Source organism: Fundulus heteroclitus, chromosome 20 (genome assembly GCF_011125445.2).
Source record: "Fundulus heteroclitus isolate FHET01 chromosome 20, MU-UCD_Fhet_4.1, whole genome shotgun sequence".
In the NCBI taxonomy this organism is placed as follows: Eukaryota; Metazoa; Chordata; class Actinopteri; order Cyprinodontiformes; family Fundulidae; genus Fundulus; species Fundulus heteroclitus.
The window spans coordinates 41,114,769-41,123,937 of record NC_046380.1 but is presented as its reverse complement, the minus strand read 5'-3'; positions in this window follow the sequence as shown (position 1 = coordinate 41,123,937).

Below are 9,169 nucleotides of genomic sequence, written 5' to 3'. Positions count from 1 at the left end.
AATGTATAAAAACCGTGTAAATAACTGACTTAAATCACTACTTTCACTATCACTAAAAAAGTGCGCAACGCACCTCTGGAAATCTTATGGCAGGCGAGGCCGCTAAGGATGGTAGCGGTGCATCCTCAGAATTTGGGGAAAAGGAGGACGCATTCGAAGGCTGCATTTTAAGCATCCTCAGAATCTTTGCCAAATGGGACAGCCTCCGCGCATCGTTGTGACGTCACTCGCCTTAAAATGCGTCCTTCGAAGGACGCAGCCTGCGAATTGAGACACAGCTCTAGTGTCTAGCTGTGCACCTCCCTGCATAATTTATATAAATGGGTTGGGACAGCATGTATCTCATGCAGATTTCCATTGTTATTGTTGTGCCATATTACCGCCATAATTGATGTCAGATTGAATTCTGAACCGTAGTATGGATAAGGAGTCTAAGGAGTCTGAAGATTTATGCAGATTTAACCTGCTTAAATCGGACTGCATCCAGGTCAGAGAACATGGCAGAAACCAGGCCTCCGATCCTGACCACGCTTCGCCAAGCTGCCCGACCACGCTGTTGGTTAGCTCACTGCTGCAGAGCTAAACGCTAGCCTCCCAAGAACAGCCAATAACTTTCCTGCTTTTCAGTGATCCTTCCTCGGATGGCCAAAGTGGACAGAACTCACACGAGGCAAAAGACAGGTTTGGAGAGAGAGCTGAGGGAGAAGTTAAATGGTTCTCTTGGAAATGTTTTGTAAATCGTCTGGACACATGGTTGATTTAAAACAAAGGGCTAACTGGATAGCTCATTGCTAGCATTCGGTACCATGTCATTGTCGAGTGTGTTTTTATGGTTATAACAAAGGTTATCTCCACAAGGGTTTCATACATTGATGGGACATTAATGTTAACGTCATCCAGCCCACTCATTATGACTAAAAATAAAGCTAAAGCCTTTATTTGTTAGCGCCGAATGCCCGCTAGCCAAAATGCTTTTAGCTTCTGTTAACATCCGGTTCCGGACATTTAAAAGGAGCTTTTTTAAAGCATAAAGCTTAATCGTTCTGCTTTTTGGTCATCCAGTGACTTTTACAACTAAAGCTGACACTCAAATCCTGCAGTATCAGTTCAGTATAGTTGGAGCCTAGACTCTCCGAGAAGAGAAGCGCCTGTCTGTAAATGCAGTACTCTTAGCAGTTTCACTTGTGCTGAAAAAGAGAATGTCCCAAAACCACGCTGCTGCGAGACATTCAGCTGCATTCAGCTGCTGTGTGCTATTCTGCCCAATCCGGCGCTTGGACTTACTGGGCTCTATATTCAAAGAATCCTACCGAGAGTTATCAAACATTAAGGACGCTTTTGTGTTTAGGAAAAGATAAGTTAGTTTAAAGATGGAGGCACATGGCAGAAGTGATTCCACTATCTTATTTTTAATATTGGAAATTTATGGTGTGATTACTTTTACTTTGTGTTAGGAGCAGGCCTCTATATCCTGCACTTTTGGTTAGATTTGGAACAGCGCTGAAACTCCGTGCTATTGGGTTGGTCATCCTGCTGCACTTGCCATTCTATCCCTTCTTGCACACACTTAGACTTAGACTTAGACAACTTCATTGTCATTTTGTATGTACATACAGAACGAAATTTCGTTGCATACAGTTTACGACAGAGTAATGAGGTTGCAGGTGGAATAAGATAACATTACAATATAAAGTGGAGCAGTGATCAGAATTTAATGCAAGAGAAAAACAGTGTGCAAAACAGTGTGCAGAAGAATGTTTAACCATGTTTATGGTGCAAAAATAATGGTACAAAAGGCATCACGTACACACACACACACACACACACACACACACACACACACGCGCACACACACACACACATATATGTATTTTTACACATATGGGGCCTAACTAGCTCATGTGCCCTTTTAGTCTTGTCTTAAATGGTATTCACAGCCATTGTGTCTGACATAACCACGTGAAGCCATCCGCCATCCAGTTCGCTCCACCTCTTGTTTTAGCCACTAGCTGACTCTCAAGAAGGCTAACTAACTTAAAATCACACATCACTCTCTCTCACACACACCTACTGGTGTTCACACACACAAGTGCACCTCAGGGGATTTTGTGGGGTTTGACTGGTCTGTACTGGTACAACAGCCACTGCCTTTGTTTTAAATTTGCCACAGTCTGCTCTTCCACACTCTTTCAATTCAATTCAATTTAATTTTTTTTATATAGTGCCAATTCATGAAACATGTCATCTTAAGGCACTTTACAAAGTCAAATCCAATCATATTATACAGACTGGGTCAGATTATACAGATTGGTCAAAACTTTCCTAAGGGAACCAGTTGATTGCATCAAAGTCCCGACAAGCAGCATTCACTCCTGGAGAAGCTTAGAGCCACAGAGAGAGTTGTCTGCATTGTACATGGCTTTGCAGCAATCCCTCATACTGAGCAAGCATGAAGCGACAGCGGGAAGAAAAACTCCCCATTAACGGGAAGGAAAACCTCCGGCAGAACCGGGCTCAGTATGAACGGTCATCTGCCTCGACCGACTTGGGGTTACAGATGACAGAGCAGAGACACAACAAGAGAGACAAAAAAGCACAGAAGCACACATTGATCCAGTAATCTGTTCTACATTAGATGGTAATAGCGGGTGAGCCGTCTTCTCTGGATGATGTCACAGTTAACAGAACGCCAGGCCAGGTGTACCTAATATGAAGATAAAAGAGAGAGAACAGAAAGTTAAAGCAGAAATGACGACACACAATGCATAATTGAAGAACAGTAGAACTCTATAGAGTGAGAAAATTAGATACTGATGTCCTCCAGTAGCCTAAGCCTATAGCAGTAAAATTATAGAGGTAGCTCAGAGTAACATGAGCCACTCTAGTTATAAGCTTTGTCAAAAAGGAAAGTTTTAAGATTAGTCTAAAAAGTGGACAGGGTTTCTGCCTCACGGACCAAAACTGGGAGTTGGTTCCACAGGAGAGGAGCCTGATAGCTAAAGGATCTGCCTCCCATTCTACTTTTAGAGACTCTAGGAACCACCAGCAGACCTGCAGTCTGAGAGTGAAGTGCTCTGTTAGGAACATACGGGGTAATCAGAGCTCTGATATATGATTGAGCTTGATTATTAAGGGCTTTATACGTTAGAAGAAGAATTTTAAATTCTATTCTTGATTTAACAGGAAGCCAATGAAGGGAAGCTAAAATTGGAGAAATATGATCCTTCTTGTTGATTTTAATCAGAACTCTTGCTGCAGCATTTTGGATCAGCTGAAGGCTTTGAACTGCATTTTGTGGACTTCCTGATAGCAAAGAATTACAATAGTCCAGCCTTGAAGTAACAAATGCATGGACTAGTTTTTCAGCATCACTCCTGGACAGAATGTTTCTAATTTTGGCGATATTCCGGAGGTGAAAAAAGGAAACTCTGGAAACCTGTTTAATATGGGATTTAAATGACATGTCTTGGTCAAAAATAACACCAAGATTTTTTACTTTATTACCAGAGACCAAGTTAATGCCACCCAGATTAAGTGATTGGTTAAGAAGTTTATTTTTTGAGGACTCAAAGATTACAACTTGGGTCTTGTCAAAATTAGATGCAGGAAATTTAAAGTCATCCAGCTTTTGATGTCATCAAGACATGACTGCAGTCGAAGTAATTGATTGGACTCATCAGGATTTATGGATAAATATAGCTGAGTGTCATCAGCATAACAGTGGAAATTAATCCCATGCTGTCTGATAATTTTGCCTATTGGAAGCATATATATAGTAAAGAGAATCGGTCCAAGGACTGAACCTGTGGTACTCCACAGGTGACCCTAGAGTTTGAGGAAGATTTATTATTAACATGAACAAACTGGAATCTGTCCGACAGATAAGATTTAAACCAGTCTAATGCTTTCCCCTTAATCCCTACAGCAGGGGTCGGGAACCTTTTTGACTCAGAGAGCCATGAAAGCAAAATATCTGGAAATTTATTTCAGTGAGAGCCAATAGGGTAATTCACGCGTGATGTCTGCGCTACTTCCGGGTCCCGCTTGTAGACAAAGACAGGACTGTTCTCGCATCTCCGGTAAATACAACTTAATTCTGCACTAGTCATTGTTCTACTGAAATAGCGGCAGTGGGGAGGTGGTGATCGCTAGACATGGCCGGTAGAAGCAGAGTCAATGCGCAGCAGCGGCCGCTGCTGCCCTTGTTCACGTGCACTAGTACGTCTGTGTTTACGCTGCAACGTCGCCGACACCCCCACCCATTTTAATAAGACAAAAACACCAAAATCATCCTTTGTGAAAATTTTTAACCTACCGGGCGGGTCTTTCTCTCTGCTGAGGCGTGGTCTGTGTCCGACTGTCTCCGCTTTCTGCTGTTACACAAACATGTGTGAACATCTATTCATCCATCCATTTTCTGACCCGCTTAATCCCTCATGGCGTCGCTGGAGTTGCTGGTGCCTATGTCCCGATATCAACTTACTCTTAAAACGATCTTGTGATACGTTATCTAAAGAAGAAAAATACGTCGAGAACTGGTCAGTTTCCTTTGTTTGCGCCCGCTATGTATTTGCGCCCGCCTTCTGCCTTCCAGTCCGGCGCGCATGCGCGAAAAACCCAGATGAAAACAATAGCAGTGATATTTTGTTTTATCTGCGAGCCAGATGAAATCATCAAAAGAGCCACAACTGGCCTGCGAGCCATACGTTCCCGACCCCTGCCCTACAGTATGCTCAAGTCTTTGTAGGAGAATATTGTGATCAACTGTATCAAATGCAGCACTGAGATCTAACAGGACAAGTACAGACACAAGTCCATTATCTGAGGCCATGAGAATATCATTAGTGACCTTCACTAGAGCTGTTTCAGTGCTATGATGAGCTCTGAAGCCTGACTGAAACTCCTCAAGTAGGTCATTACTTTGTATATGTTCACAAAGTTGATTAGCAACTACTTTCTCAAGAATTTTAGATAAGAAAAGAAGATTAGATATAGGTCTGTAATTTATTAACTCATCTTGATCAAGAGAAGGTTTCTTAAGTAAAGGTTTAATAACAGCTACTTAAAAAACCTGTGGTACATATCCATTTACTAAGGATAGATTAATCATGTCCAAAATAGGGCCACTGCTCAAAGGGAATATCTCCATAAACAACTTGGTTGGGATTGGGTCTAACATACAGGTAGAAGGTTTAGATGAAGCTAAAATTTTAGATAGCTCAGAAAGCTCTACTGCTTCTAAACAGTTCAAACACTAAAGATTCCTCCACTGCTGCCTCACTTACTGAGGATGCCTCACGGACCAAAGATGCCCCCTTCAATTACAAAAACAGTGTGTTCCAGGAAGTTCACCTGGCCGTGAGGAGTTCCCTCCACCCCTGTCACCTTTTCAAACCAGGGCTTTAGAGTAGGATCCTCCTTCTGAAGTGCCCCTATATCTGAGGGAATGTCAAAATCAAAGAAGTTGGATGGCTTAGCCAACTGTGCTGTCCCCTCACTACCTGCACCTTTAAACTTATCCCTTCTTAGTCTTTACCGGCTCTGCTTCCAGAGATTCCCCAAAAAAAGGCAGCTCTTCCAAACCTCCCCTTGCACTTTGCGCTCTTGTAACTACATGACAGTGTTTTAAGTGTTCTCCAGCCAGCTCTTGAGTTTTATCCACTGGTATCTCAGGGTTTCTTTTAATACACCCTTGGGTCTCGTGCTCTAACTGGTGTAGAAGGTCAAAGAAAGTGGGGATATCATTACCAAGAATAACTGAATATGGTAAAGAGGGAACTACAGCTACCTGTACCAGGTATGTTTGACCTCCCACTGTCAAAGACACCTCAGCTGTAGGATAAACTTGTTGATCTCCATGTACGCAACTTATTTTAGCCCCAATGCACCAGAGACTGGAAGCACCCAGAATCAAGCAAAGCTTCTTCCTTCTGTCCATTAATCAGAACTGAAACAGTGCAAACTTTCTTTTCTGCCATCTCTCCAGCTGGTCTTGGGACTGAAAACAAGAGAGAGGGCCTTGATTTAAGGGTAGGGCAAAAGTGTTGCGTATGGCCAAAATTATTACAGTTATAACATCTTACATCTTGGACTGAAGATTTGGAAAGTGACCTCTTAACATTCTGTCTTTGGGAAGGGAGATGCCTTAAACTTGAAATATGTCTAGGCTGAACTTGACCAGAGCCCTGTTCACCCCCAGTGGACTTACTTGGTTGGGCGTAGTGGGTCTCCCGGCCAAAGTAGGTGCTTTTGCTCCCCTTCCTGGCGGATATGAAAACCTCTGCAAGGCTGGTTGCTTCTTTTGCCATCTTCGGGTCACGCTCACGTATCCAAATATCCAATTCTGGATTAACCATTCTCAAAAACTGCTTCAGAATTATCTGCTCAGATATTTCTTGCACAGTAGTGTCATGGTTTAGTTTTGATTCGGCTTTGGTTTACTATTATTCTCAGTTTTTCCACCTTGTTTGGGTTTTAGTTTGTTTAATTTTAGTTTCCTCCTTCCCTTCCACTCAGCCTTCACTTCACTCTCCTTGCAGTTAGTCACACCTGTTAGTAATTATTCAGTCAGATGCATTTCACCTGTTAGTCTTCCTATTTAAACCTCCCTCTGCCTCACTTTAGTGCTGGTCCGTCATCGTTCTTCTATCATCGTCCTACACCCTCTCCATGCCAGTCCTCGGTTTTTTGCCTTCTCATTTAAGGTCAGTCCTGCCAGTCACTCTGAAAGACTTTATATTATGCTCCTAGTTCCTGGAGAAGCTCTGCCTTAGTCCTGGTGTCTCCTGAGTACTGCCAACCTGACTAGCCACTCTGAAAAGACTCTGCTCAGTGTCAAGCCTTCCAGCTTCCTTGGACTCTCTCCCCAGGCTGTCAGCTTCTGCCTTCACCTGCACCCCTGAGCCTCTGTATTTCGGCATTTCTGGTTACATCTCTCATCGTCATCTACCCTTAAAATAAAACCTCTCAAACTTTTGTCCTGTGTGTGTGTGTGTGTTCTGAGTTCATCGTTAAACAAATCCTGACAAGTAGACTTTTCAGGTTTAATCCATCTTGAAAACAAGTCTTTCAGTCTTACATAAAGTTCACATGGCGTCTCACCTGGTTCAACCTTCAGGGGTCTGAAGCGGCGACGATAAGTGTCAGCAGTGATCTCATACTTGGCCAGAATTTCTTCTTTCGCCTTGTCATAGTTCTCTGAGTCTGCAATATCCATGAGAACACAGGCTGTGCGAGCTTTTCCTGTCAATAGGGGGACGAGGCGAACTGCCCACTCATCTCGAGACCAATGACACACCTGGGCCATCCTCTCGAATGTTGTCAGAAAATGTTCAATGTCTTCCTCCAAGGATAAGGGAATAAACTTTGGCTCAATTGTGGACCTGGAACCATGGGCCACCTGGGTGTCACCCCAATCAACTTCATGTACCTCAGATGTGGTAGGGGAAGGTTGTGCTTCTGGTAGGTCAGGTTTGTCAAGTACAGAATTTACTTGAAGCTGAATTTGTTGAAATTGGTGTTGCATGCTTTTCCACCTTTGCTCCTGACGAAAGAAATCTTTCTCCAACTTCTGGTCTCTGGCAGCTTGAGAATGAACAAGAGATTTCACCAGCACTGCGAGCTCCTCCAACTTGTCCCCAGGGTTGGTTACTGCCATGGCCTCCAGATCAGATGAAGCTCCTACTCCATCATCAGGCGCCTCCTCTTGGCCTGGCTTTTTTCCACCTCTCGTCATCGTTTTCCCACTGCAGCATGACCGTCCCAGTCCTGACACCACATGTCGGTTCGTGGCTTTTGAGGCTGGAGTTTCAGCAGGAATTATGACGGCATTATGTGAAAGCAGTAATACATTTTTTTATTTTTTTTTGTTGGTAGCAGCATTCAGTCTTACAACCAACCTACAACCAACTTGCTTTACAGACACAATCACTGCCTTAAATAGCCTCAGCTGATTAAGGCCAAACCATTCTGCACTAGACAATGTACTGCTGATTTTACCTACAAAATACAATATTTACATAATACAAATACACATATACACATTCACACCTATTTTTATAAATATTTTCTCTTTTAAAGCCACACCTAAAAAAAAACTTAAAACAAATGTGCAAAAGTTCCCCCCTGCTTTTTCCATGGTCTCTCCTGGAACCTATAAATGGTGTCTGGACCCTTGGGGAAGCATTTGGAAGCAAACACCCTGGAGAGGACATGGAAAACATGTAAGTCACCAAATCCTTACACTTTGTTCAGTCTCACTTCTCACAGATTCTACACCACCATTTGCTTAAGTTTCCTGACAGTAGACCTTAGCTCCAAATAACAATTCTTTTTTCCACAGACATCCACCCCATTTCCTAATGAGGAGCAGCTGTGCAGAGCCTGAAACAAAAGGCTACATGCTAATTATTAAAATATCCAATAAATATTCAATAAATAGTTAAAACCTATTGTGTGCAAATGGTTATTTCTGTGCAAAGTCATGCTCAACGTGCTGTGCTAAATAAAGTGCTAATTAAGGTACAAGTTTACAGTGCAAAAGTATTCTTAAAGTGCAATACCAGTTAATTTTATAAAAACAGTCCCAGTAATTAAGACCTCTCCATTACAGTGGGCTTGGAAACCGTTAATAACTCCAATGTTATCAATAACACCTCCATTGATAACATTTTGCCTCAAAAATCTCCTCATCGCAGGGTGGTCACTCTTAGAAAGTGGGATATTAACTGCTCTGCAAGTAGACACCTAGTCTTCACAGATCTATGGAAGAATAGGTAGAAAAGAATTAGATCAATGTGCTGCTGATTTAATATGGAATCTCCTCCATAGACAGGCCCATTTTACAGTAAATTGTTTCACTTTAGATAAAACCTTTTCCAATTTGTTAACTCTATGTTCTAGGTTGTCGCACAGCCATGATACCATGTTTATGCATCTCATTTAACATTAAATAATAATGGGGAAATAATTTCCCACTTAAGTTCTTCATCACAAACATATCCGTAGACAGACAAGCATGTTTATTGTTGTTTTTTTAGTCCGACATAACCTTTAACTGTGTATCAAATCATTATTAAACCGATCTTACCTTAATTTTTTCCATACTTGCAACAGCTCTGGATGTCAAAGATTCAATCATGGGGATTTGTTGTGACTGTTGCCGTGTTTC